The 26,103-nt window shown below is 54.6% G+C and overlaps 59 non-coding genes across 59 annotated transcripts; 12 read left to right on the plus strand and 47 right to left on the minus strand.

Moving 5' to 3' along the window:
• Positions 1-107: 107 nt before the first annotated feature.
• Trnam-cau (transfer RNA methionine (anticodon CAU)) lies at positions 108-180 on the minus strand. Its single transcript has one exon. It is a non-coding gene; the product is annotated as a tRNA-Met (tRNA).
• A 380-nt stretch (positions 181-560) lies between these two features.
• Trnag-gcc (transfer RNA glycine (anticodon GCC)) lies at positions 561-631 on the minus strand. The gene has a single exon. It is a non-coding gene; the product is annotated as a tRNA-Gly (tRNA).
• A 340-nt stretch (positions 632-971) lies between these two features.
• Trnag-ucc (transfer RNA glycine (anticodon UCC)) lies at positions 972-1,043 on the plus strand. The gene has a single exon. It is a non-coding gene; the product is annotated as a tRNA-Gly (tRNA).
• A 602-nt stretch (positions 1,044-1,645) lies between these two features.
• On the minus strand, positions 1,646-1,719 carry Trnai-aau (transfer RNA isoleucine (anticodon AAU)). The gene has a single exon. It is a non-coding gene; the product is annotated as a tRNA-Ile (tRNA).
• A 198-nt stretch (positions 1,720-1,917) lies between these two features.
• Positions 1,918-1,989, minus strand: Trnae-uuc (transfer RNA glutamic acid (anticodon UUC)). Its single transcript has one exon. It is a non-coding gene; the product is annotated as a tRNA-Glu (tRNA).
• A 305-nt stretch (positions 1,990-2,294) lies between these two features.
• On the minus strand, positions 2,295-2,367 carry Trnam-cau (transfer RNA methionine (anticodon CAU)). Its single transcript has one exon. It is a non-coding gene; the product is annotated as a tRNA-Met (tRNA).
• Positions 2,368-2,747: 380 nt separating this feature from the next.
• Positions 2,748-2,818, minus strand: Trnag-gcc (transfer RNA glycine (anticodon GCC)). The gene has a single exon. It is a non-coding gene; the product is annotated as a tRNA-Gly (tRNA).
• Positions 2,819-3,158: 340 nt separating this feature from the next.
• Positions 3,159-3,230, plus strand: Trnag-ucc (transfer RNA glycine (anticodon UCC)). Its single transcript has one exon. It is a non-coding gene; the product is annotated as a tRNA-Gly (tRNA).
• A 602-nt stretch (positions 3,231-3,832) lies between these two features.
• Trnai-aau (transfer RNA isoleucine (anticodon AAU)) lies at positions 3,833-3,906 on the minus strand. The gene has a single exon. It is a non-coding gene; the product is annotated as a tRNA-Ile (tRNA).
• Positions 3,907-4,104: 198 nt separating this feature from the next.
• Trnae-uuc (transfer RNA glutamic acid (anticodon UUC)) lies at positions 4,105-4,176 on the minus strand. Its single transcript has one exon. It is a non-coding gene; the product is annotated as a tRNA-Glu (tRNA).
• Positions 4,177-4,481: 305 nt separating this feature from the next.
• On the minus strand, positions 4,482-4,554 carry Trnam-cau (transfer RNA methionine (anticodon CAU)). Its single transcript has one exon. It is a non-coding gene; the product is annotated as a tRNA-Met (tRNA).
• A 380-nt stretch (positions 4,555-4,934) lies between these two features.
• Positions 4,935-5,005, minus strand: Trnag-gcc (transfer RNA glycine (anticodon GCC)). Its single transcript has one exon. It is a non-coding gene; the product is annotated as a tRNA-Gly (tRNA).
• Positions 5,006-5,345: 340 nt separating this feature from the next.
• On the plus strand, positions 5,346-5,417 carry Trnag-ucc (transfer RNA glycine (anticodon UCC)). The gene has a single exon. It is a non-coding gene; the product is annotated as a tRNA-Gly (tRNA).
• Positions 5,418-6,019: 602 nt separating this feature from the next.
• Trnai-aau (transfer RNA isoleucine (anticodon AAU)) lies at positions 6,020-6,093 on the minus strand. The gene has a single exon. It is a non-coding gene; the product is annotated as a tRNA-Ile (tRNA).
• A 198-nt stretch (positions 6,094-6,291) lies between these two features.
• Positions 6,292-6,363, minus strand: Trnae-uuc (transfer RNA glutamic acid (anticodon UUC)). The gene has a single exon. It is a non-coding gene; the product is annotated as a tRNA-Glu (tRNA).
• Positions 6,364-6,668: 305 nt separating this feature from the next.
• On the minus strand, positions 6,669-6,741 carry Trnam-cau (transfer RNA methionine (anticodon CAU)). The gene has a single exon. It is a non-coding gene; the product is annotated as a tRNA-Met (tRNA).
• Positions 6,742-7,121: 380 nt separating this feature from the next.
• Positions 7,122-7,192, minus strand: Trnag-gcc (transfer RNA glycine (anticodon GCC)). Its single transcript has one exon. It is a non-coding gene; the product is annotated as a tRNA-Gly (tRNA).
• Positions 7,193-7,532: 340 nt separating this feature from the next.
• Positions 7,533-7,604, plus strand: Trnag-ucc (transfer RNA glycine (anticodon UCC)). The gene has a single exon. It is a non-coding gene; the product is annotated as a tRNA-Gly (tRNA).
• A 602-nt stretch (positions 7,605-8,206) lies between these two features.
• Trnai-aau (transfer RNA isoleucine (anticodon AAU)) lies at positions 8,207-8,280 on the minus strand. Its single transcript has one exon. It is a non-coding gene; the product is annotated as a tRNA-Ile (tRNA).
• Positions 8,281-8,478: 198 nt separating this feature from the next.
• Positions 8,479-8,550, minus strand: Trnae-uuc (transfer RNA glutamic acid (anticodon UUC)). Its single transcript has one exon. It is a non-coding gene; the product is annotated as a tRNA-Glu (tRNA).
• A 305-nt stretch (positions 8,551-8,855) lies between these two features.
• On the minus strand, positions 8,856-8,928 carry Trnam-cau (transfer RNA methionine (anticodon CAU)). The gene has a single exon. It is a non-coding gene; the product is annotated as a tRNA-Met (tRNA).
• Positions 8,929-9,308: 380 nt separating this feature from the next.
• On the minus strand, positions 9,309-9,379 carry Trnag-gcc (transfer RNA glycine (anticodon GCC)). Its single transcript has one exon. It is a non-coding gene; the product is annotated as a tRNA-Gly (tRNA).
• Positions 9,380-9,719: 340 nt separating this feature from the next.
• On the plus strand, positions 9,720-9,791 carry Trnag-ucc (transfer RNA glycine (anticodon UCC)). The gene has a single exon. It is a non-coding gene; the product is annotated as a tRNA-Gly (tRNA).
• A 602-nt stretch (positions 9,792-10,393) lies between these two features.
• Positions 10,394-10,467, minus strand: Trnai-aau (transfer RNA isoleucine (anticodon AAU)). The gene has a single exon. It is a non-coding gene; the product is annotated as a tRNA-Ile (tRNA).
• Positions 10,468-10,665: 198 nt separating this feature from the next.
• Positions 10,666-10,737, minus strand: Trnae-uuc (transfer RNA glutamic acid (anticodon UUC)). Its single transcript has one exon. It is a non-coding gene; the product is annotated as a tRNA-Glu (tRNA).
• A 305-nt stretch (positions 10,738-11,042) lies between these two features.
• Positions 11,043-11,115, minus strand: Trnam-cau (transfer RNA methionine (anticodon CAU)). Its single transcript has one exon. It is a non-coding gene; the product is annotated as a tRNA-Met (tRNA).
• Positions 11,116-11,495: 380 nt separating this feature from the next.
• Positions 11,496-11,566, minus strand: Trnag-gcc (transfer RNA glycine (anticodon GCC)). The gene has a single exon. It is a non-coding gene; the product is annotated as a tRNA-Gly (tRNA).
• Positions 11,567-11,906: 340 nt separating this feature from the next.
• Trnag-ucc (transfer RNA glycine (anticodon UCC)) lies at positions 11,907-11,978 on the plus strand. Its single transcript has one exon. It is a non-coding gene; the product is annotated as a tRNA-Gly (tRNA).
• A 602-nt stretch (positions 11,979-12,580) lies between these two features.
• Positions 12,581-12,654, minus strand: Trnai-aau (transfer RNA isoleucine (anticodon AAU)). The gene has a single exon. It is a non-coding gene; the product is annotated as a tRNA-Ile (tRNA).
• Positions 12,655-12,852: 198 nt separating this feature from the next.
• On the minus strand, positions 12,853-12,924 carry Trnae-uuc (transfer RNA glutamic acid (anticodon UUC)). The gene has a single exon. It is a non-coding gene; the product is annotated as a tRNA-Glu (tRNA).
• A 305-nt stretch (positions 12,925-13,229) lies between these two features.
• On the minus strand, positions 13,230-13,302 carry Trnam-cau (transfer RNA methionine (anticodon CAU)). The gene has a single exon. It is a non-coding gene; the product is annotated as a tRNA-Met (tRNA).
• A 380-nt stretch (positions 13,303-13,682) lies between these two features.
• On the minus strand, positions 13,683-13,753 carry Trnag-gcc (transfer RNA glycine (anticodon GCC)). The gene has a single exon. It is a non-coding gene; the product is annotated as a tRNA-Gly (tRNA).
• Positions 13,754-14,093: 340 nt separating this feature from the next.
• Positions 14,094-14,165, plus strand: Trnag-ucc (transfer RNA glycine (anticodon UCC)). The gene has a single exon. It is a non-coding gene; the product is annotated as a tRNA-Gly (tRNA).
• Positions 14,166-14,767: 602 nt separating this feature from the next.
• On the minus strand, positions 14,768-14,841 carry Trnai-aau (transfer RNA isoleucine (anticodon AAU)). The gene has a single exon. It is a non-coding gene; the product is annotated as a tRNA-Ile (tRNA).
• A 198-nt stretch (positions 14,842-15,039) lies between these two features.
• Trnae-uuc (transfer RNA glutamic acid (anticodon UUC)) lies at positions 15,040-15,111 on the minus strand. The gene has a single exon. It is a non-coding gene; the product is annotated as a tRNA-Glu (tRNA).
• A 305-nt stretch (positions 15,112-15,416) lies between these two features.
• On the minus strand, positions 15,417-15,489 carry Trnam-cau (transfer RNA methionine (anticodon CAU)). The gene has a single exon. It is a non-coding gene; the product is annotated as a tRNA-Met (tRNA).
• A 380-nt stretch (positions 15,490-15,869) lies between these two features.
• On the minus strand, positions 15,870-15,940 carry Trnag-gcc (transfer RNA glycine (anticodon GCC)). The gene has a single exon. It is a non-coding gene; the product is annotated as a tRNA-Gly (tRNA).
• Positions 15,941-16,280: 340 nt separating this feature from the next.
• Positions 16,281-16,352, plus strand: Trnag-ucc (transfer RNA glycine (anticodon UCC)). The gene has a single exon. It is a non-coding gene; the product is annotated as a tRNA-Gly (tRNA).
• A 602-nt stretch (positions 16,353-16,954) lies between these two features.
• Trnai-aau (transfer RNA isoleucine (anticodon AAU)) lies at positions 16,955-17,028 on the minus strand. Its single transcript has one exon. It is a non-coding gene; the product is annotated as a tRNA-Ile (tRNA).
• Positions 17,029-17,226: 198 nt separating this feature from the next.
• Trnae-uuc (transfer RNA glutamic acid (anticodon UUC)) lies at positions 17,227-17,298 on the minus strand. Its single transcript has one exon. It is a non-coding gene; the product is annotated as a tRNA-Glu (tRNA).
• Positions 17,299-17,603: 305 nt separating this feature from the next.
• Trnam-cau (transfer RNA methionine (anticodon CAU)) lies at positions 17,604-17,676 on the minus strand. Its single transcript has one exon. It is a non-coding gene; the product is annotated as a tRNA-Met (tRNA).
• Positions 17,677-18,056: 380 nt separating this feature from the next.
• Positions 18,057-18,127, minus strand: Trnag-gcc (transfer RNA glycine (anticodon GCC)). Its single transcript has one exon. It is a non-coding gene; the product is annotated as a tRNA-Gly (tRNA).
• Positions 18,128-18,467: 340 nt separating this feature from the next.
• Positions 18,468-18,539, plus strand: Trnag-ucc (transfer RNA glycine (anticodon UCC)). Its single transcript has one exon. It is a non-coding gene; the product is annotated as a tRNA-Gly (tRNA).
• Positions 18,540-19,141: 602 nt separating this feature from the next.
• On the minus strand, positions 19,142-19,215 carry Trnai-aau (transfer RNA isoleucine (anticodon AAU)). The gene has a single exon. It is a non-coding gene; the product is annotated as a tRNA-Ile (tRNA).
• Positions 19,216-19,413: 198 nt separating this feature from the next.
• Trnae-uuc (transfer RNA glutamic acid (anticodon UUC)) lies at positions 19,414-19,485 on the minus strand. Its single transcript has one exon. It is a non-coding gene; the product is annotated as a tRNA-Glu (tRNA).
• A 305-nt stretch (positions 19,486-19,790) lies between these two features.
• Positions 19,791-19,863, minus strand: Trnam-cau (transfer RNA methionine (anticodon CAU)). Its single transcript has one exon. It is a non-coding gene; the product is annotated as a tRNA-Met (tRNA).
• Positions 19,864-20,243: 380 nt separating this feature from the next.
• Trnag-gcc (transfer RNA glycine (anticodon GCC)) lies at positions 20,244-20,314 on the minus strand. Its single transcript has one exon. It is a non-coding gene; the product is annotated as a tRNA-Gly (tRNA).
• Positions 20,315-20,654: 340 nt separating this feature from the next.
• On the plus strand, positions 20,655-20,726 carry Trnag-ucc (transfer RNA glycine (anticodon UCC)). Its single transcript has one exon. It is a non-coding gene; the product is annotated as a tRNA-Gly (tRNA).
• A 602-nt stretch (positions 20,727-21,328) lies between these two features.
• Positions 21,329-21,402, minus strand: Trnai-aau (transfer RNA isoleucine (anticodon AAU)). Its single transcript has one exon. It is a non-coding gene; the product is annotated as a tRNA-Ile (tRNA).
• A 198-nt stretch (positions 21,403-21,600) lies between these two features.
• On the minus strand, positions 21,601-21,672 carry Trnae-uuc (transfer RNA glutamic acid (anticodon UUC)). Its single transcript has one exon. It is a non-coding gene; the product is annotated as a tRNA-Glu (tRNA).
• A 305-nt stretch (positions 21,673-21,977) lies between these two features.
• Trnam-cau (transfer RNA methionine (anticodon CAU)) lies at positions 21,978-22,050 on the minus strand. The gene has a single exon. It is a non-coding gene; the product is annotated as a tRNA-Met (tRNA).
• A 380-nt stretch (positions 22,051-22,430) lies between these two features.
• On the minus strand, positions 22,431-22,501 carry Trnag-gcc (transfer RNA glycine (anticodon GCC)). Its single transcript has one exon. It is a non-coding gene; the product is annotated as a tRNA-Gly (tRNA).
• A 340-nt stretch (positions 22,502-22,841) lies between these two features.
• Positions 22,842-22,913, plus strand: Trnag-ucc (transfer RNA glycine (anticodon UCC)). Its single transcript has one exon. It is a non-coding gene; the product is annotated as a tRNA-Gly (tRNA).
• A 602-nt stretch (positions 22,914-23,515) lies between these two features.
• Trnai-aau (transfer RNA isoleucine (anticodon AAU)) lies at positions 23,516-23,589 on the minus strand. The gene has a single exon. It is a non-coding gene; the product is annotated as a tRNA-Ile (tRNA).
• A 198-nt stretch (positions 23,590-23,787) lies between these two features.
• Trnae-uuc (transfer RNA glutamic acid (anticodon UUC)) lies at positions 23,788-23,859 on the minus strand. The gene has a single exon. It is a non-coding gene; the product is annotated as a tRNA-Glu (tRNA).
• A 305-nt stretch (positions 23,860-24,164) lies between these two features.
• Positions 24,165-24,237, minus strand: Trnam-cau (transfer RNA methionine (anticodon CAU)). Its single transcript has one exon. It is a non-coding gene; the product is annotated as a tRNA-Met (tRNA).
• A 380-nt stretch (positions 24,238-24,617) lies between these two features.
• On the minus strand, positions 24,618-24,688 carry Trnag-gcc (transfer RNA glycine (anticodon GCC)). Its single transcript has one exon. It is a non-coding gene; the product is annotated as a tRNA-Gly (tRNA).
• A 340-nt stretch (positions 24,689-25,028) lies between these two features.
• On the plus strand, positions 25,029-25,100 carry Trnag-ucc (transfer RNA glycine (anticodon UCC)). The gene has a single exon. It is a non-coding gene; the product is annotated as a tRNA-Gly (tRNA).
• Positions 25,101-25,702: 602 nt separating this feature from the next.
• On the minus strand, positions 25,703-25,776 carry Trnai-aau (transfer RNA isoleucine (anticodon AAU)). The gene has a single exon. It is a non-coding gene; the product is annotated as a tRNA-Ile (tRNA).
• Between the last annotated feature and the right edge of the window lie 327 nt (positions 25,777-26,103).

Genomic DNA, 26,103 nt, shown 5'->3' on the forward strand with positions numbered 1-26,103 from the left:
AGGGAGTAAACATTTTCCCGCTGAAGCGTTGAAAACGTTGTGGATAAAAAACAAGAAATAAGTTGGTGCCCTAGCAACAGCATCACCATCAGTCACAGAAAATTAAATGCCCCGGGTGAGGATCGAACTCACGACCTTAAGATTATGAGACTTACGCGCTGCCTACTGCGCTACCGAGGCACAGGTGAAGCGCTTGTCCTGGAAACTGGGTAAGTACCACACCCAATGTTAGACGTAAAGACACTGTACTTCCTGGATAACGTGTTCTGTTGCTACACGTGCATTGCCAGCCCAGTTGATTGCGGTGTTGCTGCAGATTTGCAAACGATAGGCAGCACTCCTTGTCGTTAACGTTCAGTGCCTCGGAGGCACCTGGACACAGCAACTTGCGAGGCCAGGCCGACGCTAGTCTGTAGAACACCATGCGAGCGTCCTAGTGGGGACCCGCGAGTGCTGCGTTCTCGGTTCTTCTCAAGGGAATCCTGCTATACATTCATGTGGATCGTGCATCTCAAGCGCGCAAGCCACACGGCAGCATTATCGTGGGAAAAGCAAAATGATGCATCGGCCGGGAATCGAACCCGGGCCGCCCGCGTGGCAGGCGAGCATTCTACCACTGAACCACCGATGCTCGGGCCGGTAGTAACTGCACGCTGCTTCCCGAGCAGATGTCTCAAGGGAAAGTGGGACTGCCGTCAAGCGCCGTAGCATTCTGTCGAGAAGATGCTGCAGACGCTGAATCCTGCACTGTACTGCTTAAAAATGCCGCCAGAACGCGGTCCTCTGCGTACTCTTGCGTCGCCGGCGCCGACTCTTGCCAAGGATGCGAAATGTGCGCGGATACGCTGTCCGAACGCGCCTGGATGTGCTCCCCTAGCCTACCTCGAAATGCGCCTGCCAGGTACGATCACCTTCGGCCGCTGCCGACAGGCGGGAAGCCGACACAGCGCGGCGTCGGGGCGCTCGCTTGTGCGGTGGTGGTGTAATGGTCAGCATAGTTGCCTTCCAAGCAGTTGGTCCGGGTTCGATTCCCGGCCACCGCAACAGGCTTTTTAATGTCACGTATGAGTACTTTCGCCACGCGCCCTTAACTTAATGTTTTTTCCCCCTCTTACTCGCTGCAGACCAGCCTATAGTGTGTCTCGACTGTCTCGACTTGTCTCGACTTTGCTCAGCTGACGCGAGAGCTGACGCTCTCCAATCGGCCTATATCAAAACGACAAGCACGAGAAACGACTGAGAGAGGTAAGGAGAGGCGAGGCGATGTACACACAGCACGCCCGTTCATTTCACGGTGGCGTCTCCCTGACCGAATCGGGCTGTAGCTCCGAAAACAAAGGAGAAAGAAAAATAGGAAGTAAAACTGCCAACAGTACCCTGTGTCCCCATGCGCTCTCCCGCCCAAGTACCGACAAGGGCCAAAGTTGTTACGCATCGGCAATCGGACATTTCCTTTCATCTTCTCTTTATCGGTTGAGAACCAGTGTATTCAACATATTATGGCCATTGCCGAGTGAATGCTGTAGCGCTTCCCGACAAGTCGGGTTCGGATCCTCTGTCAACTTCCACGCAGGGTGATGATCTTTTGGTCATCACACTCGCCAGCTGAAATCGGCGCTGCCTTTTCGTGGTAGTAAAAGCGTTGTGGCCCGTGGGGGGATCGAACCCACGACCTTCGCGTTATTAGCACGACGCTCTAACCAACTGAGCTAACGGGCCTCGACAGTTGCGCTCGCTCAGCCCTACGCTGCAAACGTATGGCATGAAGCCGTACACCATTTCTATGGTCGTCGGATGTCTGCTTCCCTCGTCTATACTCTGCTGACGGTCACGAAACAGTAGATATATTGCGAGCAGGACGGGAAACGGCAGCTCGGACAGCTCAAACTTGTCACGATTCGTGTGGAAAAAGTTCCGTTCCGGTACCGGGAATCGAACCCGGGCCTCCTGGGTGAAAGCCAGGTATCCTAGCCACTAGACCACACCGGATGTGGGCGTTCCTGCGGCGGATCGGACGGTCGCTTGTAGCATTTCGTGTCGTGTCCCGCGTCGGCGCCCTTCTCTCTTTGCGAGCGTCTTTGCGCATACTGACTGGCAAGGCGCGCACCTCAAACGTCTCAGAGCAATGTTTTTGGCTTCATGCTGTGCTAGGAGAAGAGGAAAAGGGAAGCTGTAAGTAGCAATAACAGGGAGTAAACATTTTCCCGCTGAAGCGTTGAAAACGTTGTGGATAAAAAACAAGAAATAAGTTGGTGCCCTAGCAACAGCATCACCATCAGTCACAGAAAATTAAATGCCCCGGGTGAGGATCGAACTCACGACCTTAAGATTATGAGACTTACGCGCTGCCTACTGCGCTACCGAGGCACAGGTGAAGCGCTTGTCCTGGAAACTGGGTAAGTACCACACCCAATGTTAGACGTAAAGACACTGTACTTCCTGGATAACGTGTTCTGTTGCTACACGTGCATTGCCAGCCCAGTTGATTGCGGTGTTGCTGCAGATTTGCAAACGATAGGCAGCACTCCTTGTCGTTAACGTTCAGTGCCTCGGAGGCACCTGGACACAGCAACTTGCGAGGCCAGGCCGACGCTAGTCTGTAGAACACCATGCGAGCGTCCTAGTGGGGACCCGCGAGTGCTGCGTTCTCGGTTCTTCTCAAGGGAATCCTGCTATACATTCATGTGGATCGTGCATCTCAAGCGCGCAAGCCACACGGCAGCATTATCGTGGGAAAAGCAAAATGATGCATCGGCCGGGAATCGAACCCGGGCCGCCCGCGTGGCAGGCGAGCATTCTACCACTGAACCACCGATGCTCGGGCCGGTAGTAACTGCACGCTGCTTCCCGAGCAGATGTCTCAAGGGAAAGTGGGACTGCCGTCAAGCGCCGTAGCATTCTGTCGAGAAGATGCTGCAGACGCTGAATCCTGCACTGTACTGCTTAAAAATGCCGCCAGAACGCGGTCCTCTGCGTACTCTTGCGTCGCCGGCGCCGACTCTTGCCAAGGATGCGAAATGTGCGCGGATACGCTGTCCGAACGCGCCTGGATGTGCTCCCCTAGCCTACCTCGAAATGTGCCTGCCAGGTACGATCACCTTCGGCCGCTGCCGACAGGCGGGAAGCCGACACAGCGCGGCGTCGGGGCGCTCGCTTGTGCGGTGGTGGTGTAATGGTCAGCATAGTTGCCTTCCAAGCAGTTGGTCCGGGTTCGATTCCCGGCCACCGCAACAGGCTTTTTAATGTCACGTATGAGTACTTTCGCCACGCGCCCTTAACTTAATGTTTTTTCCCCCTCTTACTCGCTGCAGACCAGCCTATAGTGTGTCTCGACTGTCTCGACTTGTCTCGACTTTGCTCAGCTGACGCGAGAGCTGACGCTCTCCAATCGGCCTATATCAAAACGACAAGCACGAGAAACGACTGAGAGAGGTAAGGAGAGGCGAGGCGATGTACACACAGCACGCCCGTTCATTTCACGGTGGCGTCTCCCTGACCGAATCGGGCTGTAGCTCCGAAAACAAAGGAGAAAGAAAAATAGGAAGTAAAACTGCCAACAGTACCCTGTGTCCCCATGCGCTCTCCCGCCCAAGTACCGACAAGGGCCAAAGTTGTTACGCATCGGCAATCGGACATTTCCTTTCATCTTCTCTTTATCGGTTGAGAACCAGTGTATTCAACATATTATGGCCATTGCCGAGTGAATGCTGTAGCGCTTCCCGACAAGTCGGGTTCGGATCCTCTGTCAACTTCCACGCAGGGTGATGATCTTTTGGTCATCACACTCGCCAGCTGAAATCGGCGCTGCCTTTTCGTGGTAGTAAAAGCGTTGTGGCCCGTGGGGGGATCGAACCCACGACCTTCGCGTTATTAGCACGACGCTCTAACCAACTGAGCTAACGGGCCTCGACAGTTGCGCTCGCTCAGCCCTACGCTGCAAACGTATGGCATGAAGCCGTACACCATTTCTATGGTCGTCGGATGTCTGCTTCCCTCGTCTATACTCTGCTGACGGTCACGAAACAGTAGATATATTGCGAGCAGGACGGGAAACGGCAGCTCGGACAGCTCAAACTTGTCACGATTCGTGTGGAAAAAGTTCCGTTCCGGTACCGGGAATCGAACCCGGGCCTCCTGGGTGAAAGCCAGGTATCCTAGCCACTAGACCACACCGGATGTGGGCGTTCCTGCGGCGGATCGGACGGTCGCTTGTAGCATTTCGTGTCGTGTCCCGCGTCGGCGCCCTTCTCTCTTTGCGAGCGTCTTTGCGCATACTGACTGGCAAGGCGCGCACCTCAAACGTCTCAGAGCAATGTTTTTGGCTTCATGCTGTGCTAGGAGAAGAGGAAAAGGGAAGCTGTAAGTAGCAATAACAGGGAGTAAACATTTTCCCGCTGAAGCGTTGAAAACGTTGTGGATAAAAAACAAGAAATAAGTTGGTGCCCTAGCAACAGCATCACCATCAGTCACAGAAAATTAAATGCCCCGGGTGAGGATCGAACTCACGACCTTAAGATTATGAGACTTACGCGCTGCCTACTGCGCTACCGAGGCACAGGTGAAGCGCTTGTCCTGGAAACTGGGTAAGTACCACACCCAATGTTAGACGTAAAGACACTGTACTTCCTGGATAACGTGTTCTGTTGCTACACGTGCATTGCCAGCCCAGTTGATTGCGGTGTTGCTGCAGATTTGCAAACGATAGGCAGCACTCCTTGTCGTTAACGTTCAGTGCCTCGGAGGCACCTGGACACAGCAACTTGCGAGGCCAGGCCGACGCTAGTCTGTAGAACACCATGCGAGCGTCCTAGTGGGGACCCGCGAGTGCTGCGTTCTCGGTTCTTCTCAAGGGAATCCTGCTATACATTCATGTGGATCGTGCATCTCAAGCGCGCAAGCCACACGGCAGCATTATCGTGGGAAAAGCAAAATGATGCATCGGCCGGGAATCGAACCCGGGCCGCCCGCGTGGCAGGCGAGCATTCTACCACTGAACCACCGATGCTCGGGCCGGTAGTAACTGCACGCTGCTTCCCGAGCAGATGTCTCAAGGGAAAGTGGGACTGCCGTCAAGCGCCGTAGCATTCTGTCGAGAAGATGCTGCAGACGCTGAATCCTGCACTGTACTGCTTAAAAATGCCGCCAGAACGCGGTCCTCTGCGTACTCTTGCGTCGCCGGCGCCGACTCTTGCCAAGGATGCGAAATGTGCGCGGATACGCTGTCCGAACGCGCCTGGATGTGCTCCCCTAGCCTACCTCGAAATGTGCCTGCCAGGTACGATCACCTTCGGCCGCTGCCGACAGGCGGGAAGCCGACACAGCGCGGCGTCGGGGCGCTCGCTTGTGCGGTGGTGGTGTAATGGTCAGCATAGTTGCCTTCCAAGCAGTTGGTCCGGGTTCGATTCCCGGCCACCGCAACAGGCTTTTTAATGTCACGTATGAGTACTTTCGCCACGCGCCCTTAACTTAATGTTTTTTCCCCCTCTTACTCGCTGCAGACCAGCCTATAGTGTGTCTCGACTGTCTCGACTTGTCTCGACTTTGCTCAGCTGACGCGAGAGCTGACGCTCTCCAATCGGCCTATATCAAAACGACAAGCACGAGAAACGACTGAGAGAGGTAAGGAGAGGCGAGGCGATGTACACACAGCACGCCCGTTCATTTCACGGTGGCGTCTCCCTGACCGAATCGGGCTGTAGCTCCGAAAACAAAGGAGAAAGAAAAATAGGAAGTAAAACTGCCAACAGTACCCTGTGTCCCCATGCGCTCTCCCGCCCAAGTACCGACAAGGGCCAAAGTTGTTACGCATCGGCAATCGGACATTTCCTTTCATCTTCTCTTTATCGGTTGAGAACCAGTGTATTCAACATATTATGGCCATTGCCGAGTGAATGCTGTAGCGCTTCCCGACAAGTCGGGTTCGGATCCTCTGTCAACTTCCACGCAGGGTGATGATGTTTTGGTCATCACACTCGCCAGCTGAAATCGGCGCTGCCTTTTCGTGGTAGTAAAAGCGTTGTGGCCCGTGGGGGGATCGAACCCACGACCTTCGCGTTATTAGCACGACGCTCTAACCAACTGAGCTAACGGGCCTCGACAGTTGCGCTCGCTCAGCCCTACGCTGCAAACGTATGGCATGAAGCCGTACACCATTTCTATGGTCGTCGGATGTCTGCTTCCCTCGTCTATACTCTGCTGACGGTCACGAAACAGTAGATATATTGCGAGCAGGACGGGAAACGGCAGCTCGGACAGCTCAAACTTGTCACGATTCGTGTGGAAAAAGTTCCGTTCCGGTACCGGGAATCGAACCCGGGCCTCCTGGGTGAAAGCCAGGTATCCTAGCCACTAGACCACACCGGATGTGGGCGTTCCTGCGGCGGATCGGACGGTCGCTTGTAGCATTTCGTGTCGTGTCCCGCGTCGGCGCCCTTCTCTCTTTGCGAGCGTCTTTGCGCATACTGACTGGCAAGGCGCGCACCTCAAACGTCTCAGAGCAATGTTTTTGGCTTCATGCTGTGCTAGGAGAAGAGGAAAAGGGAAGCTGTAAGTAGCAATAACAGGGAGTAAACATTTTCCCGCTGAAGCGTTGAAAACGTTGTGGATAAAAAACAAGAAATAAGTTGGTGCCCTAGCAACAGCATCACCATCAGTCACAGAAAATTAAATGCCCCGGGTGAGGATCGAACTCACGACCTTAAGATTATGAGACTTACGCGCTGCCTACTGCGCTACCGAGGCACAGGTGAAGCGCTTGTCCTGGAAACTGGGTAAGTACCACACCCAATGTTAGACGTAAAGACACTGTACTTCCTGGATAACGTGTTCTGTTGCTACACGTGCATTGCCAGCCCAGTTGATTGCGGTGTTGCTGCAGATTTGCAAACGATAGGCAGCACTCCTTGTCGTTAACGTTCAGTGCCTCGGAGGCACCTGGACACAGCAACTTGCGAGGCCAGGCCGACGCTAGTCTGTAGAACACCATGCGAGCGTCCTAGTGGGGACCCGCGAGTGCTGCGTTCTCGGTTCTTCTCAAGGGAATCCTGCTATACATTCATGTGGATCGTGCATCTCAAGCGCGCAAGCCACACGGCAGCATTATCGTGGGAAAAGCAAAATGATGCATCGGCCGGGAATCGAACCCGGGCCGCCCGCGTGGCAGGCGAGCATTCTACCACTGAACCACCGATGCTCGGGCCGGTAGTAACTGCACGCTGCTTCCCGAGCAGATGTCTCAAGGGAAAGTGGGACTGCCGTCAAGCGCCGTAGCATTCTGTCGAGAAGATGCTGCAGACGCTGAATCCTGCACTGTACTGCTTAAAAATGCCGCCAGAACGCGGTCCTCTGCGTACTCTTGCGTCGCCGGCGCCGACTCTTGCCAAGGATGCGAAATGTGCGCGGATACGCTGTCCGAACGCGCCTGGATGTGCTCCCCTAGCCTACCTCGAAATGTGCCTGCCAGGTACGATCACCTTCGGCCGCTGCCGACAGGCGGGAAGCCGACACAGCGCGGCGTCGGGGCGCTCGCTTGTGCGGTGGTGGTGTAATGGTCAGCATAGTTGCCTTCCAAGCAGTTGGTCCGGGTTCGATTCCCGGCCACCGCAACAGGCTTTTTAATGTCACGTATGAGTACTTTCGCCACGCGCCCTTAACTTAATGTTTTTTCCCCCTCTTACTCGCTGCAGACCAGCCTATAGTGTGTCTCGACTGTCTCGACTTGTCTCGACTTTGCTCAGCTGACGCGAGAGCTGACGCTCTCCAATCGGCCTATATCAAAACGACAAGCACGAGAAACGACTGAGAGAGGTAAGGAGAGGCGAGGCGATGTACACACAGCACGCCCGTTCATTTCACGGTGGCGTCTCCCTGACCGAATCGGGCTGTAGCTCCGAAAACAAAGGAGAAAGAAAAATAGGAAGTAAAACTGCCAACAGTACCCTGTGTCCCCATGCGCTCTCCCGCCCAAGTACCGACAAGGGCCAAAGTTGTTACGCATCGGCAATCGGACATTTCCTTTCATCTTCTCTTTATCGGTTGAGAACCAGTGTATTCAACATATTATGGCCATTGCCGAGTGAATGCTGTAGCGCTTCCCGACAAGTCGGGTTCGGATCCTCTGTCAACTTCCACGCAGGGTGATGATCTTTTGGTCATCACACTCGCCAGCTGAAATCGGCGCTGCCTTTTCGTGGTAGTAAAAGCGTTGTGGCCCGTGGGGGGATCGAACCCACGACCTTCGCGTTATTAGCACGACGCTCTAACCAACTGAGCTAACGGGCCTCGACAGTTGCGCTCGCTCAGCCCTACGCTGCAAACGTATGGCATGAAGCCGTACACCATTTCTATGGTCGTCGGATGTCTGCTTCCCTCGTCTATACTCTGCTGACGGTCACGAAACAGTAGATATATTGCGAGCAGGACGGGAAACGGCAGCTCGGACAGCTCAAACTTGTCACGATTCGTGTGGAAAAAGTTCCGTTCCGGTACCGGGAATCGAACCCGGGCCTCCTGGGTGAAAGCCAGGTATCCTAGCCACTAGACCACACCGGATGTGGGCGTTCCTGCGGCGGATCGGACGGTCGCTTGTAGCATTTCGTGTCGTGTCCCGCGTCGGCGCCCTTCTCTCTTTGCGAGCGTCTTTGCGCATACTGACTGGCAAGGCGCGCACCTCAAACGTCTCAGAGCAATGTTTTTGGCTTCATGCTGTGCTAGGAGAAGAGGAAAAGGGAAGCTGTAAGTAGCAATAACAGGGAGTAAACATTTTCCCGCTGAAGCGTTGAAAACGTTGTGGATAAAAAACAAGAAATAAGTTGGTGCCCTAGCAACAGCATCACCATCAGTCACAGAAAATTAAATGCCCCGGGTGAGGATCGAACTCACGACCTTAAGATTATGAGACTTACGCGCTGCCTACTGCGCTACCGAGGCACAGGTGAAGCGCTTGTCCTGGAAACTGGGTAAGTACCACACCCAATGTTAGACGTAAAGACACTGTACTTCCTGGATAACGTGTTCTGTTGCTACACGTGCATTGCCAGCCCAGTTGATTGCGGTGTTGCTGCAGATTTGCAAACGATAGGCAGCACTCCTTGTCGTTAACGTTCAGTGCCTCGGAGGCACCTGGACACAGCAACTTGCGAGGCCAGGCCGACGCTAGTCTGTAGAACACCATGCGAGCGTCCTAGTGGGGACCCGCGAGTGCTGCGTTCTCGGTTCTTCTCAAGGGAATCCTGCTATACATTCATGTGGATCGTGCATCTCAAGCGCGCAAGCCACACGGCAGCATTATCGTGGGAAAAGCAAAATGATGCATCGGCCGGGAATCGAACCCGGGCCGCCCGCGTGGCAGGCGAGCATTCTACCACTGAACCACCGATGCTCGGGCCGGTAGTAACTGCACGCTGCTTCCCGAGCAGATGTCTGAAGGGAAAGTGGGACTGCCGTCAAGCGCCGTAGCATTCTGTCGAGAAGATGCTGCAGACGCTGAATCCTGCACTGTACTGCTTAAAAATGCCGCCAGAACGCGGTCCTCTGCGTACTCTTGCGTCGCCGGCGCCGACTCTTGCCAAGGATGCGAAATGTGCGCGGATACGCTGTCCGAACGCGCCTGGATGTGCTCCCCTAGCCTACCTCGAAATGTGCCTGCCAGGTACGATCACCTTCGGCCGCTGCCGACAGGCGGGAAGCCGACACAGCGCGGCGTCGGGGCGCTCGCTTGTGCGGTGGTGGTGTAATGGTCAGCATAGTTGCCTTCCAAGCAGTTGGTCCGGGTTCGATTCCCGGCCACCGCAACAGGCTTTTTAATGTCACGTATGAGTACTTTCGCCACGCGCCCTTAACTTAATGTTTTTTCCCCCTCTTACTCGCTGCAGACCAGCCTATAGTGTGTCTCGACTGTCTCGACTTGTCTCGACTTTGCTCAGCTGACGCGAGAGCTGACGCTCTCCAATCGGCCTATATCAAAACGACAAGCACGAGAAACGACTGAGAGAGGTAAGGAGAGGCGAGGCGATGTACACACAGCACGCCCGTTCATTTCACGGTGGCGTCTCCCTGACCGAATCGGGCTGTAGCTCCGAAAACAAAGGAGAAAGAAAAATAGGAAGTAAAACTGCCAACAGTACCCTGTGTCCCCATGCGCTCTCCCGCCCAAGTACCGACAAGGGCCAAAGTTGTTACGCATCGGCAATCGGACATTTCCTTTCATCTTCTCTTTATCGGTTGAGAACCAGTGTATTCAACATATTATGGCCATTGCCGAGTGAATGCTGTAGCGCTTCCCGACAAGTCGGGTTCGGATCCTCTGTCAACTTCCACGCAGGGTGATGATCTTTTGGTCATCACACTCGCCAGCTGAAATCGGCGCTGCCTTTTCGTGGTAGTAAAAGCGTTGTGGCCCGTGGGGGGATCGAACCCACGACCTTCGCGTTATTAGCACGACGCTCTAACCAACTGAGCTAACGGGCCTCGACAGTTGCGCTCGCTCAGCCCTACGCTGCAAACGTATGGCATGAAGCCGTACACCATTTCTATGGTCGTCGGATGTCTGCTTCCCTCGTCTATACTCTGCTGACGGTCACGAAACAGTAGATATATTGCGAGCAGGACGGGAAACGGCAGCTCGGACAGCTCAAACTTGTCACGATTCGTGTGGAAAAAGTTCCGTTCCGGTACCGGGAATCGAACCCGGGCCTCCTGGGTGAAAGCCAGGTATCCTAGCCACTAGACCACACCGGATGTGGGCGTTCCTGCGGCGGATCGGACGGTCGCTTGTAGCATTTCGTGTCGTGTCCCGCGTCGGCGCCCTTCTCTCTTTGCGAGCGTCTTTGCGCATACTGACTGGCAAGGCGCGCACCTCAAACGTCTCAGAGCAATGTTTTTGGCTTCATGCTGTGCTAGGAGAAGAGGAAAAGGGAAGCTGTAAGTAGCAATAACAGGGAGTAAACATTTTCCCGCTGAAGCGTTGAAAACGTTGTGGATAAAAAACAAGAAATAAGTTGGTGCCCTAGCAACAGCATCACCATCAGTCACAGAAAATTAAATGCCCCGGGTGAGGATCGAACTCACGACCTTAAGATTATGAGACTTACGCGCTGCCTACTGCGCTACCGAGGCACAGGTGAAGCGCTTGTCCTGGAAACTGGGTAAGTACCACACCCAATGTTAGACGTAAAGACACTGTACTTCCTGGATAACGTGTTCTGTTGCTACACGTGCATTGCCAGCCCAGTTGATTGCGGTGTTGCTGCAGATTTGCAAACGATAGGCAGCACTCCTTGTCGTTAACGTTCAGTGCCTCGGAGGCACCTGGACACAGCAACTTGCGAGGCCAGGCCGACGCTAGTCTGTAGAACACCATGCGAGCGTCCTAGTGGGGACCCGCGAGTGCTGCGTTCTCGGTTCTTCTCAAGGGAATCCTGCTATACATTCATGTGGATCGTGCATCTCAAGCGCGCAAGCCACACGGCAGCATTATCGTGGGAAAAGCAAAATGATGCATCGGCCGGGAATCGAACCCGGGCCGCCCGCGTGGCAGGCGAGCATTCTACCACTGAACCACCGATGCTCGGGCCGGTAGTAACTGCACGCTGCTTCCCGAGCAGATGTCTCAAGGGAAAGTGGGACTGCCGTCAAGCGCCGTAGCATTCTGTCGAGAAGATGCTGCAGACGCTGAATCCTGCACTGTACTGCTTAAAAATGCCGCCAGAACGCGGTCCTCTGCGTACTCTTGCGTCGCCGGCGCCGACTCTTGCCAAGGATGCGAAATGTGCGCGGATACGCTGTCCGAACGCGCCTGGATGTGCTCCCCTAGCCTACCTCGAAATGTGCCTGCCAGGTACGATCACCTTCGGCCGCTGCCGACAGGCGGGAAGCCGACACAGCGCGGCGTCGGGGCGCTCGCTTGTGCGGTGGTGGTGTAATGGTCAGCATAGTTGCCTTCCAAGCAGTTGGTCCGGGTTCGATTCCCGGCCACCGCAACAGGCTTTTTAATGTCACGTATGAGTACTTTCGCCACGCGCCCTTAACTTAATGTTTTTTCCCCCTCTTACTCGCTGCAGACCAGCCTATAGTGTGTCTCGACTGTCTCGACTTGTCTCGACTTTGCTCAGCTGACGCGAGAGCTGACGCTCTCCAATCGGCCTATATCAAAACGACAAGCACGAGAAACGACTGAGAGAGGTAAGGAGAGGCGAGGCGATGTACACACAGCACGCCCGTTCATTTCACGGTGGCGTCTCCCTGACCGAATCGGGCTGTAGCTCCGAAAACAAAGGAGAAAGAAAAATAGGAAGTAAAACTGCCAACAGTACCCTGTGTCCCCATGCGCTCTCCCGCCCAAGTACCGACAAGGGCCAAAGTTGTTACGCATCGGCAATCGGACATTTCCTTTCATCTTCTCTTTATCGGTTGAGAACCAGTGTATTCAACATATTATGGCCATTGCCGAGTGAATGCTGTAGCGCTTCCCGACAAGTCGGGTTCGGATCCTCTGTCAACTTCCACGCAGGGTGATGATGTTTTGGTCATCACACTCGCCAGCTGAAATCGGCGCTGCCTTTTCGTGGTAGTAAAAGCGTTGTGGCCCGTGGGGGGATCGAACCCACGACCTTCGCGTTATTAGCACGACGCTCTAACCAACTGAGCTAACGGGCCTCGACAGTTGCGCTCGCTCAGCCCTACGCTGCAAACGTATGGCATGAAGCCGTACACCATTTCTATGGTCGTCGGATGTCTGCTTCCCTCGTCTATACTCTGCTGACGGTCACGAAACAGTAGATATATTGCGAGCAGGACGGGAAACGGCAGCTCGGACAGCTCAAACTTGTCACGATTCGTGTGGAAAAAGTTCCGTTCCGGTACCGGGAATCGAACCCGGGCCTCCTGGGTGAAAGCCAGGTATCCTAGCCACTAGACCACACCGGATGTGGGCGTTCCTGCGGCGGATCGGACGGTCGCTTGTAGCATTTCGTGTCGTGTCCCGCGTCGGCGCCCTTCTCTCTTTGCGAGCGTCTTTGCGCATACTGACTGGCAAGGCGCGCACCTCAAACGTCTCAGAGCAATGTTTTTGGCTTCATGCTGTGCTAGGAGAAGAGGAAAAGGGAAGCTGTAAGTAGCAATAACAGGGAGTAAACATTTTCCCGCTGAAGCGTTGAAAACGTTGTGGATAAAAAACAAGAAATAAGTTGGTGCCCTAGCAACAGCATCACCATCAGTCACAGAAAATTAAATGCCCCGGGTGAGGATCGAACTCACGACCTTAAGATTATGAGACTTACGCGCTGCCTACTGCGCTACCGAGGCACAGGTGAAGCGCTTGTCCTGGAAACTGGGTAAGTACCACACCCAATGTTAGACGTAAAGACACTGTACTTCCTGGATAACGTGTTCTGTTGCTACACGTGCATTGCCAGCCCAGTTGATTGCGGTGTTGCTGCAGATTTGCAAACGATAGGCAGCACTCCTTGTCGTTAACGTTCAGTGCCTCGGAGGCACCTGGACACAGCAACTTGCGAGGCCAGGCCGACGCTAGTCTGTAGAACACCATGCGAGCGTCCTAGTGGGGACCCGCGAGTGCTGCGTTCTCGGTTCTTCTCAAGGGAATCCTGCTATACATTCATGTGGATCGTGCATCTCAAGCGCGCAAGCCACACGGCAGCATTATCGTGGGAAAAGCAAAATGATGCATCGGCCGGGAATCGAACCCGGGCCGCCCGCGTGGCAGGCGAGCATTCTACCACTGAACCACCGATGCTCGGGCCGGTAGTAACTGCACGCTGCTTCCCGAGCAGATGTCTCAAGGGAAAGTGGGACTGCCGTCAAGCGCCGTAGCATTCTGTCGAGAAGATGCTGCAGACGCTGAATCCTGCACTGTACTGCTTAAAAATGCCGCCAGAACGCGGTCCTCTGCGTACTCTTGCGTCGCCGGCGCCGACTCTTGCCAAGGATGCGAAATGTGCGCGGATACGCTGTCCGAACGCGCCTGGATGTGCTCCCCTAGCCTACCTCGAAATGTGCCTGCCAGGTACGATCACCTTCGGCCGCTGCCGACAGGCGGGAAGCCGACACAGCGCGGCGTCGGGGCGCTCGCTTGTGCGGTGGTGGTGTAATGGTCAGCATAGTTGCCTTCCAAGCAGTTGGTCCGGGTTCGATTCCCGGCCACCGCAACAGGCTTTTTAATGTCACGTATGAGTACTTTCGCCACGCGCCCTTAACTTAATGTTTTTTCCCCCTCTTACTCGCTGCAGACCAGCCTATAGTGTGTCTCGACTGTCTCGACTTGTCTCGACTTTGCTCAGCTGACGCGAGAGCTGACGCTCTCCAATCGGCCTATATCAAAACGACAAGCACGAGAAACGACTGAGAGAGGTAAGGAGAGGCGAGGCGATGTACACACAGCACGCCCGTTCATTTCACGGTGGCGTCTCCCTGACCGAATCGGGCTGTAGCTCCGAAAACAAAGGAGAAAGAAAAATAGGAAGTAAAACTGCCAACAGTACCCTGTGTCCCCATGCGCTCTCCCGCCCAAGTACCGACAAGGGCCAAAGTTGTTACGCATCGGCAATCGGACATTTCCTTTCATCTTCTCTTTATCGGTTGAGAACCAGTGTATTCAACATATTATGGCCATTGCCGAGTGAATGCTGTAGCGCTTCCCGACAAGTCGGGTTCGGATCCTCTGTCAACTTCCACGCAGGGTGATGATCTTTTGGTCATCACACTCGCCAGCTGAAATCGGCGCTGCCTTTTCGTGGTAGTAAAAGCGTTGTGGCCCGTGGGGGGATCGAACCCACGACCTTCGCGTTATTAGCACGACGCTCTAACCAACTGAGCTAACGGGCCTCGACAGTTGCGCTCGCTCAGCCCTACGCTGCAAACGTATGGCATGAAGCCGTACACCATTTCTATGGTCGTCGGATGTCTGCTTCCCTCGTCTATACTCTGCTGACGGTCACGAAACAGTAGATATATTGCGAGCAGGACGGGAAACGGCAGCTCGGACAGCTCAAACTTGTCACGATTCGTGTGGAAAAAGTTCCGTTCCGGTACCGGGAATCGAACCCGGGCCTCCTGGGTGAAAGCCAGGTATCCTAGCCACTAGACCACACCGGATGTGGGCGTTCCTGCGGCGGATCGGACGGTCGCTTGTAGCATTTCGTGTCGTGTCCCGCGTCGGCGCCCTTCTCTCTTTGCGAGCGTCTTTGCGCATACTGACTGGCAAGGCGCGCACCTCAAACGTCTCAGAGCAATGTTTTTGGCTTCATGCTGTGCTAGGAGAAGAGGAAAAGGGAAGCTGTAAGTAGCAATAACAGGGAGTAAACATTTTCCCGCTGAAGCGTTGAAAACGTTGTGGATAAAAAACAAGAAATAAGTTGGTGCCCTAGCAACAGCATCACCATCAGTCACAGAAAATTAAATGCCCCGGGTGAGGATCGAACTCACGACCTTAAGATTATGAGACTTACGCGCTGCCTACTGCGCTACCGAGGCACAGGTGAAGCGCTTGTCCTGGAAACTGGGTAAGTACCACACCCAATGTTAGACGTAAAGACACTGTACTTCCTGGATAACGTGTTCTGTTGCTACACGTGCATTGCCAGCCCAGTTGATTGCGGTGTTGCTGCAGATTTGCAAACGATAGGCAGCACTCCTTGTCGTTAACGTTCAGTGCCTCGGAGGCACCTGGACACAGCAACTTGCGAGGCCAGGCCGACGCTAGTCTGTAGAACACCATGCGAGCGTCCTAGTGGGGACCCGCGAGTGCTGCGTTCTCGGTTCTTCTCAAGGGAATCCTGCTATACATTCATGTGGATCGTGCATCTCAAGCGCGCAAGCCACACGGCAGCATTATCGTGGGAAAAGCAAAATGATGCATCGGCCGGGAATCGAACCCGGGCCGCCCGCGTGGCAGGCGAGCATTCTACCACTGAACCACCGATGCTCGGGCCGGTAGTAACTGCACGCTGCTTCCCGAGCAGATGTCTCAAGGGAAAGTGGGACTGCCGTCAAGCGCCGTAGCATTCTGTCGAGAAGATGCTGCAGACGCTGAATCCTGCACTGTACTGCTTAAAAATGCCGCCAGAACGCGGTCCTCTGCGTACTCTTGCGTCGCCGGCGCCGACTCTTGCCAAGGATGCGAAATGTGCGCGGATACGCTGTCCGAACGCGCCTGGATGTGCTCCCCTAGCCTACCTCGAAATGTGCCTGCCAGGTACGATCACCTTCGGCCGCTGCCGACAGGCGGGAAGCCGACACAGCGCGGCGTCGGGGCGCTCGCTTGTGCGGTGGTGGTGTAATGGTCAGCATAGTTGCCTTCCAAGCAGTTGGTCCGGGTTCGATTCCCGGCCACCGCAACAGGCTTTTTAATGTCACGTATGAGTACTTTCGCCACGCGCCCTTAACTTAATGTTTTTTCCCCCTCTTACTCGCTGCAGACCAGCCTATAGTGTGTCTCGACTGTCTCGACTTGTCTCGACTTTGCTCAGCTGACGCGAGAGCTGACGCTCTCCAATCGGCCTATATCAAAACGACAAGCACGAGAAACGACTGAGAGAGGTAAGGAGAGGCGAGGCGATGTACACACAGCACGCCCGTTCATTTCACGGTGGCGTCTCCCTGACCGAATCGGGCTGTAGCTCCGAAAACAAAGGAGAAAGAAAAATAGGAAGTAAAACTGCCAACAGTACCCTGTGTCCCCATGCGCTCTCCCGCCCAAGTACCGACAAGGGCCAAAGTTGTTACGCATCGGCAATCGGACATTTCCTTTCATCTTCTCTTTATCGGTTGAGAACCAGTGTATTCAACATATTATGGCCATTGCCGAGTGAATGCTGTAGCGCTTCCCGACAAGTCGGGTTCGGATCCTCTGTCAACTTCCACGCAGGGTGATGATCTTTTGGTCATCACACTCGCCAGCTGAAATCGGCGCTGCCTTTTCGTGGTAGTAAAAGCGTTGTGGCCCGTGGGGGGATCGAACCCACGACCTTCGCGTTATTAGCACGACGCTCTAACCAACTGAGCTAACGGGCCTCGACAGTTGCGCTCGCTCAGCCCTACGCTGCAAACGTATGGCATGAAGCCGTACACCATTTCTATGGTCGTCGGATGTCTGCTTCCCTCGTCTATACTCTGCTGACGGTCACGAAACAGTAGATATATTGCGAGCAGGACGGGAAACGGCAGCTCGGACAGCTCAAACTTGTCACGATTCGTGTGGAAAAAGTTCCGTTCCGGTACCGGGAATCGAACCCGGGCCTCCTGGGTGAAAGCCAGGTATCCTAGCCACTAGACCACACCGGATGTGGGCGTTCCTGCGGCGGATCGGACGGTCGCTTGTAGCATTTCGTGTCGTGTCCCGCGTCGGCGCCCTTCTCTCTTTGCGAGCGTCTTTGCGCATACTGACTGGCAAGGCGCGCACCTCAAACGTCTCAGAGCAATGTTTTTGGCTTCATGCTGTGCTAGGAGAAGAGGAAAAGGGAAGCTGTAAGTAGCAATAACAGGGAGTAAACATTTTCCCGCTGAAGCGTTGAAAACGTTGTGGATAAAAAACAAGAAATAAGTTGGTGCCCTAGCAACAGCATCACCATCAGTCACAGAAAATTAAATGCCCCGGGTGAGGATCGAACTCACGACCTTAAGATTATGAGACTTACGCGCTGCCTACTGCGCTACCGAGGCACAGGTGAAGCGCTTGTCCTGGAAACTGGGTAAGTACCACACCCAATGTTAGACGTAAAGACACTGTACTTCCTGGATAACGTGTTCTGTTGCTACACGTGCATTGCCAGCCCAGTTGATTGCGGTGTTGCTGCAGATTTGCAAACGATAGGCAGCACTCCTTGTCGTTAACGTTCAGTGCCTCGGAGGCACCTGGACACAGCAACTTGCGAGGCCAGGCCGACGCTAGTCTGTAGAACACCATGCGAGCGTCCTAGTGGGGACCCGCGAGTGCTGCGTTCTCGGTTCTTCTCAAGGGAATCCTGCTATACATTCATGTGGATCGTGCATCTCAAGCGCGCAAGCCACACGGCAGCATTATCGTGGGAAAAGCAAAATGATGCATCGGCCGGGAATCGAACCCGGGCCGCCCGCGTGGCAGGCGAGCATTCTACCACTGAACCACCGATGCTCGGGCCGGTAGTAACTGCACGCTGCTTCCCGAGCAGATGTCTCAAGGGAAAGTGGGACTGCCGTCAAGCGCCGTAGCATTCTGTCGAGAAGATGCTGCAGACGCTGAATCCTGCACTGTACTGCTTAAAAATGCCGCCAGAACGCGGTCCTCTGCGTACTCTTGCGTCGCCGGCGCCGACTCTTGCCAAGGATGCGAAATGTGCGCGGATACGCTGTCCGAACGCGCCTGGATGTGCTCCCCTAGCCTACCTCGAAATGTGCCTGCCAGGTACGATCACCTTCGGCCGCTGCCGACAGGCGGGAAGCCGACACAGCGCGGCGTCGGGGCGCTCGCTTGTGCGGTGGTGGTGTAATGGTCAGCATAGTTGCCTTCCAAGCAGTTGGTCCGGGTTCGATTCCCGGCCACCGCAACAGGCTTTTTAATGTCACGTATGAGTACTTTCGCCACGCGCCCTTAACTTAATGTTTTTTCCCCCTCTTACTCGCTGCAGACCAGCCTATAGTGTGTCTCGACTGTCTCGACTTGTCTCGACTTTGCTCAGCTGACGCGAGAGCTGACGCTCTCCAATCGGCCTATATCAAAACGACAAGCACGAGAAACGACTGAGAGAGGTAAGGAGAGGCGAGGCGATGTACACACAGCACGCCCGTTCATTTCACGGTGGCGTCTCCCTGACCGAATCGGGCTGTAGCTCCGAAAACAAAGGAGAAAGAAAAATAGGAAGTAAAACTGCCAACAGTACCCTGTGTCCCCATGCGCTCTCCCGCCCAAGTACCGACAAGGGCCAAAGTTGTTACGCATCGGCAATCGGACATTTCCTTTCATCTTCTCTTTATCGGTTGAGAACCAGTGTATTCAACATATTATGGCCATTGCCGAGTGAATGCTGTAGCGCTTCCCGACAAGTCGGGTTCGGATCCTCTGTCAACTTCCACGCAGGGTGATGATCTTTTGGTCATCACACTCGCCAGCTGAAATCGGCGCTGCCTTTTCGTGGTAGTAAAAGCGTTGTGGCCCGTGGGGGGATCGAACCCACGACCTTCGCGTTATTAGCACGACGCTCTAACCAACTGAGCTAACGGGCCTCGACAGTTGCGCTCGCTCAGCCCTACGCTGCAAACGTATGGCATGAAGCCGTACACCATTTCTATGGTCGTCGGATGTCTGCTTCCCTCGTCTATACTCTGCTGACGGTCACGAAACAGTAGATATATTGCGAGCAGGACGGGAAACGGCAGCTCGGACAGCTCAAACTTGTCACGATTCGTGTGGAAAAAGTTCCGTTCCGGTACCGGGAATCGAACCCGGGCCTCCTGGGTGAAAGCCAGGTATCCTAGCCACTAGACCACACCGGATGTGGGCGTTCCTGCGGCGGATCGGACGGTCGCTTGTAGCATTTCGTGTCGTGTCCCGCGTCGGCGCCCTTCTCTCTTTGCGAGCGTCTTTGCGCATACTGACTGGCAAGGCGCGCACCTCAAACGTCTCAGAGCAATGTTTTTGGCTTCATGCTGTGCTAGGAGAAGAGGAAAAGGGAAGCTGTAAGTAGCAATAACAGGGAGTAAACATTTTCCCGCTGAAGCGTTGAAAACGTTGTGGATAAAAAACAAGAAATAAGTTGGTGCCCTAGCAACAGCATCACCATCAGTCACAGAAAATTAAATGCCCCGGGTGAGGATCGAACTCACGACCTTAAGATTATGAGACTTACGCGCTGCCTACTGCGCTACCGAGGCACAGGTGAAGCGCTTGTCCTGGAAACTGGGTAAGTACCACACCCAATGTTAGACGTAAAGACACTGTACTTCCTGGATAACGTGTTCTGTTGCTACACGTGCATTGCCAGCCCAGTTGATTGCGGTGTTGCTGCAGATTTGCAAACGATAGGCAGCACTCCTTGTCGTTAACGTTCAGTGCCTCGGAGGCACCTGGACACAGCAACTTGCGAGGCCAGGCCGACGCTAGTCTGTAGAACACCATGCGAGCGTCCTAGTGGGGACCCGCGAGTGCTGCGTTCTCGGTTCTTCTCAAGGGAATCCTGCTATACATTCATGTGGATCGTGCATCTCAAGCGCGCAAGCCACACGGCAGCATTATCGTGGGAAAAGCAAAATGATGCATCGGCCGGGAATCGAACCCGGGCCGCCCGCGTGGCAGGCGAGCATTCTACCACTGAACCACCGATGCTCGGGCCGGTAGTAACTGCACGCTGCTTCCCGAGCAGATGTCTCAAGGGAAAGTGGGACTGCCGTCAAGCGCCGTAGCATTCTGTCGAGAAGATGCTGCAGACGCTGAATCCTGCACTGTACTGCTTAAAAATGCCGCCAGAACGCGGTCCTCTGCGTACTCTTGCGTCGCCGGCGCCGACTCTTGCCAAGGATGCGAAATGTGCGCGGATACGCTGTCCGAACGCGCCTGGATGTGCTCCCCTAGCCTACCTCGAAATGCGCCTGCCAGGTACGATCACCTTCGGCCGCTGCCGACAGGCGGGAAGCCGACACAGCGCGGCGTCGGGGCGCTCGCTTGTGCGGTGGTGGTGTAATGGTCAGCATAGTTGCCTTCCAAGCAGTTGGTCCGGGTTCGATTCCCGGCCACCGCAACAGGCTTTTTAATGTCACGTATGAGTACTTTCGCCACGCGCCCTTAACTTAATGTTTTTTCCCCCTCTTACTCGCTGCAGACCAGCCTATAGTGTGTCTCGACTGTCTCGACTTGTCTCGACTTTGCTCAGCTGACGCGAGAGCTGACGCTCTCCAATCGGCCTATATCAAAACGACAAGCACGAGAAACGACTGAGAGAGGTAAGGAGAGGCGAGGCGATGTACACACAGCACGCCCGTTCATTTCACGGTGGCGTCTCCCTGACCGAATCGGGCTGTAGCTCCGAAAACAAAGGAGAAAGAAAAATAGGAAGTAAAACTGCCAACAGTACCCTGTGTCCCCATGCGCTCTCCCGCCCAAGTACCGACAAGGGCCAAAGTTGTTACGCATCGGCAATCGGACATTTCCTTTCATCTTCTCTTTATCGGTTGAGAACCAGTGTATTCAACATATTATGGCCATTGCCGAGTGAATGCTGTAGCGCTTCCCGACAAGTCGGGTTCGGATCCTCTGTCAACTTCCACGCAGGGTGATGATCTTTTGGTCATCACACTCGCCAGCTGAAATCGGCGCTGCCTTTTCGTGGTAGTAAAAGCGTTGTGGCCCGTGGGGGGATCGAACCCACGACCTTCGCGTTATTAGCACGACGCTCTAACCAACTGAGCTAACGGGCCTCGACAGTTGCGCTCGCTCAGCCCTACGCTGCAAACGTATGGCATGAAGCCGTACACCATTTCTATGGTCGTCGGATGTCTGCTTCCCTCGTCTATACTCTGCTGACGGTCACGAAACAGTAGATATATTGCGAGCAGGACGGGAAACGGCAGCTCGGACAGCTCAAACTTGTCACGATTCGTGTGGAAAAAGTTCCGTTCCGGTACCGGGAATCGAACCCGGGCCTCCTGGGTGAAAGCCAGGTATCCTAGCCACTAGACCACACCGGATGTGGGCGTTCCTGCGGCGGATCGGACGGTCGCTTGTAGCATTTCGTGTCGTGTCCCGCGTCGGCGCCCTTCTCTCTTTGCGAGCGTCTTTGCGCATACTGACTGGCAAGGCGCGCACCTCAAACGTCTCAGAGCAATGTTTTTGGCTTCATGCTGTGCTAGGAGAAGAGGAAAAGGGAAGCTGTAAGTAGCAATAACAGGGAGTAAACATTTTCCCGCTGAAGCGTTGAAAACGTTGTGGATAAAAAACAAGAAATAAGTTGGTGCCCTAGCAACAGCATCACCATCAGTCACAGAAAATTAAATGCCCCGGGTGAGGATCGAACTCACGACCTTAAGATTATGAGACTTACGCGCTGCCTACTGCGCTACCGAGGCACAGGTGAAGCGCTTGTCCTGGAAACTGGGTAAGTACCACACCCAATGTTAGACGTAAAGACACTGTACTTCCTGGATAACGTGTTCTGTTGCTACACGTGCATTGCCAGCCCAGTTGATTGCGGTGTTGCTGCAGATTTGCAAACGATAGGCAGCACTCCTTGTCGTTAACGTTCAGTGCCTCGGAGGCACCTGGACACAGCAACTTGCGAGGCCAGGCCGACGCTAGTCTGTAGAACACCATGCGAGCGTCCTAGTGGGGACCCGCGAGTGCTGCGTTCTCGGTTCTTCTCAAGGGAATCCTGCTATACATTCATGTGGATCGTGCATCTCAAGCGCGCAAGCCACACGGCAGCATTATCGTGGGAAAAGCAAAATGATGCATCGGCCGGGAATCGAACCCGGGCCGCCCGCGTGGCAGGCGAGCATTCTACCACTGAACCACCGATGCTCGGGCCGGTAGTAACTGCACGCTGCTTCCCGAGCAGATGTCTCAAGGGAAAGTGGGACTGCCGTCAAGCGCCGTAGCATTCTGTCGAGAAGATGCTGCAGACGCTGAATCCTGCACTGTACTGCTTAAAAATGCCGCCAGAACGCGGTCCTCTGCGTACTCTTGCGTCGCCGGCGCCGACTCTTGCCAAGGATGCGAAATGTGCGCGGATACGCTGTCCGAACGCGCCTGGATGTGCTCCCCTAGCCTACCTCGAAATGCGCCTGCCAGGTACGATCACCTTCGGCCGCTGCCGACAGGCGGGAAGCCGACACAGCGCGGCGTCGGGGCGCTCGCTTGTGCGGTGGTGGTGTAATGGTCAGCATAGTTGCCTTCCAAGCAGTTGGTCCGGGTTCGATTCCCGGCCACCGCAACAGGCTTTTTAATGTCACGTATGAGTACTTTCGCCACGCGCCCTTAACTTAATGTTTTTTCCCCCTCTTACTCGCTGCAGACCAGCCTATAGTGTGTCTCGACTGTCTCGACTTGTCTCGACTTTGCTCAGCTGACGCGAGAGCTGACGCTCTCCAATCGGCCTATATCAAAACGACAAGCACGAGAAACGACTGAGAGAGGTAAGGAGAGGCGAGGCGATGTACACACAGCACGCCCGTTCATTTCACGGTGGCGTCTCCCTGACCGAATCGGGCTGTAGCTCCGAAAACAAAGGAGAAAGAAAAATAGGAAGTAAAACTGCCAACAGTACCCTGTGTCCCCATGCGCTCTCCCGCCCAAGTACCGACAAGGGCCAAAGTTGTTACGCATCGGCAATCGGACATTTCCTTTCATCTTCTCTTTATCGGTTGAGAACCAGTGTATTCAACATATTATGGCCATTGCCGAGTGAATGCTGTAGCGCTTCCCGACAAGTCGGGTTCGGATCCTCTGTCAACTTCCACGCAGGGTGATGATCTTTTGGTCATCACACTCGCCAGCTGAAATCGGCGCTGCCTTTTCGTGGTAGTAAAAGCGTTGTGGCCCGTGGGGGGATCGAACCCACGACCTTCGCGTTATTAGCACGACGCTCTAACCAACTGAGCTAACGGGCCTCGACAGTTGCGCTCGCTCAGCCCTACGCTGCAAACGTATGGCATGAAGCCGTACACCATTTCTATGGTCGTCGGATGTCTGCTTCCCTCGTCTATACTCTGCTGACGGTCACGAAACAGTAGATATATTGCGAGCAGGACGGGAAACGGCAGCTCGGACAGCTCAAACTTGTCACGATTCGTGTGGAAAAAGTTCCGTTCCGGTACCGGGAATCGAACCCGGGCCTCCTGGGTGAAAGCCAGGTATCCTAGCCACTAGACCACACCGGATGTGGGCGTTCCTGCGGCGGATCGGACGGTCGCTTGTAGCATTTCGTGTCGTGTCCCGCGTCGGCGCCCTTCTCTCTTTGCGAGCGTCTTTGCGCATACTGACTGGCAAGGCGCGCACCTCAAACGTCTCAGAGCAATGTTTTTGGCTTCATGCTGTGCTAGGAGAAGAGGAAAAGGGAAGCTGTAAGTAGCAATAACAGGGAGTAAACATTTTCCCGCTGAAGCGTTGAAAACGTTGTGGATAAAAAACAAGAAATAAGTTGGTGCCCTAGCAACAGCATCACCATCAGTCACAGAAAATTAAATGCCCCGGGTGAGGATCGAACTCACGACCTTAAGATTATGAGACTTACGCGCTGCCTACTGCGCTACCGAGGCACAGGTGAAGCGCTTGTCCTGGAAACTGGGTAAGTACCACACCCAATGTTAGACGTAAAGACACTGTACTTCCTGGATAACGTGTTCTGTTGCTACACGTGCATTGCCAGCCCAGTTGATTGCGGTGTTGCTGCAGATTTGCAAACGATAGGCAGCACTCCTTGTCGTTAACGTTCAGTGCCTCGGAGGCACCTGGACACAGCAACTTGCGAGGCCAGGCCGACGCTAGTCTGTAGAACACCATGCGAGCGTCCTAGTGGGGACCCGCGAGTGCTGCGTTCTCGGTTCTTCTCAAGGGAATCCTGCTATACATTCATGTGGATCGTGCATCTCAAGCGCGCAAGCCACACGGCAGCATTATCGTGGGAAAAGCAAAATGATGCATCGGCCGGGAATCGAACCCGGGCCGCCCGCGTGGCAGGCGAGCATTCTACCACTGAACCACCGATGCTCGGGCCGGTAGTAACTGCACGCTGCTTCCCGAGCAGATGTCTCAAGGGAAAGTGGGACTGCCGTCAAGCGCCGTAGCATTCTGTCGAGAAGATGCTGCAGACGCTGAATCCTGCACTGTACTGCTTAAAAATGCCGCCAGAACGCGGTCCTCTGCGTACTCTTGCGTCGCCGGCGCCGACTCTTGCCAAGGATGCGAAATGTGCGCGGATACGCTGTCCGAACGCGCCTGGATGTGCTCCCCTAGCCTACCTCGAAATGCGCCTGCCAGGTACGATCACCTTCGGCCGCTGCCGACAGGCGGGAAGCCGACACAGCGCGGCGTCGGGGCGCTCGCTTGTGCGGTGGTGGTGTAATGGTCAGCATAGTTGCCTTCCAAGCAGTTGGTCCGGGTTCGATTCCCGGCCACCGCAACAGGCTTTTTAATGTCACGTATGAGTACTTTCGCCACGCGCCCTTAACTTAATGTTTTTTCCCCCTCTTACTCGCTGCAGACCAGCCTATAGTGTGTCTCGACTGTCTCGACTTGTCTCGACTTTGCTCAGCTGACGCGAGAGCTGACGCTCTCCAATCGGCCTATATCAAAACGACAAGCACGAGAAACGACTGAGAGAGGTAAGGAGAGGCGAGGCGATGTACACACAGCACGCCCGTTCATTTCACGGTGGCGTCTCCCTGACCGAATCGGGCTGTAGCTCCGAAAACAAAGGAGAAAGAAAAATAGGAAGTAAAACTGCCAACAGTACCCTGTGTCCCCATGCGCTCTCCCGCCCAAGTACCGACAAGGGCCAAAGTTGTTACGCATCGGCAATCGGACATTTCCTTTCATCTTCTCTTTATCGGTTGAGAACCAGTGTATTCAACATATTATGGCCATTGCCGAGTGAATGCTGTAGCGCTTCCCGACAAGTCGGGTTCGGATCCTCTGTCAACTTCCACGCAGGGTGATGATCTTTTGGTCATCACACTCGCCAGCTGAAATCGGCGCTGCCTTTTCGTGGTAGTAAAAGCGTTGTGGCCCGTGGGGGGATCGAACCCACGACCTTCGCGTTATTAGCACGACGCTCTAACCAACTGAGCTAACGGGCCTCGACAGTTGCGCTCGCTCAGCCCTACGCTGCAAACGTATGGCATGAAGCCGTACACCATTTCTATGGTCGTCGGATGTCTGCTTCCCTCGTCTATACTCTGCTGACGGTCACGAAACAGTAGATATATTGCGAGCAGGACGGGAAACGGCAGCTCGGACAGCTCAAACTTGTCACGATTCGTGTGGAAAAAGTTCCGTTCCGGTACCGGGAATCGAACCCGGGCCTCCTGGGTGAAAGCCAGGTATCCTAGCCACTAGACCACACCGGATGTGGGCGTTCCTGCGGCGGATCGGACGGTCGCTTGTAGCATTTCGTGTCGTGTCCC

The sequence above is a fragment of the Schistocerca nitens genome, chromosome 2 (genome assembly GCF_023898315.1).
Source record: "Schistocerca nitens isolate TAMUIC-IGC-003100 chromosome 2, iqSchNite1.1, whole genome shotgun sequence".
NCBI lineage: Eukaryota > Metazoa > Arthropoda > Insecta > Orthoptera > Acrididae > Schistocerca > Schistocerca nitens.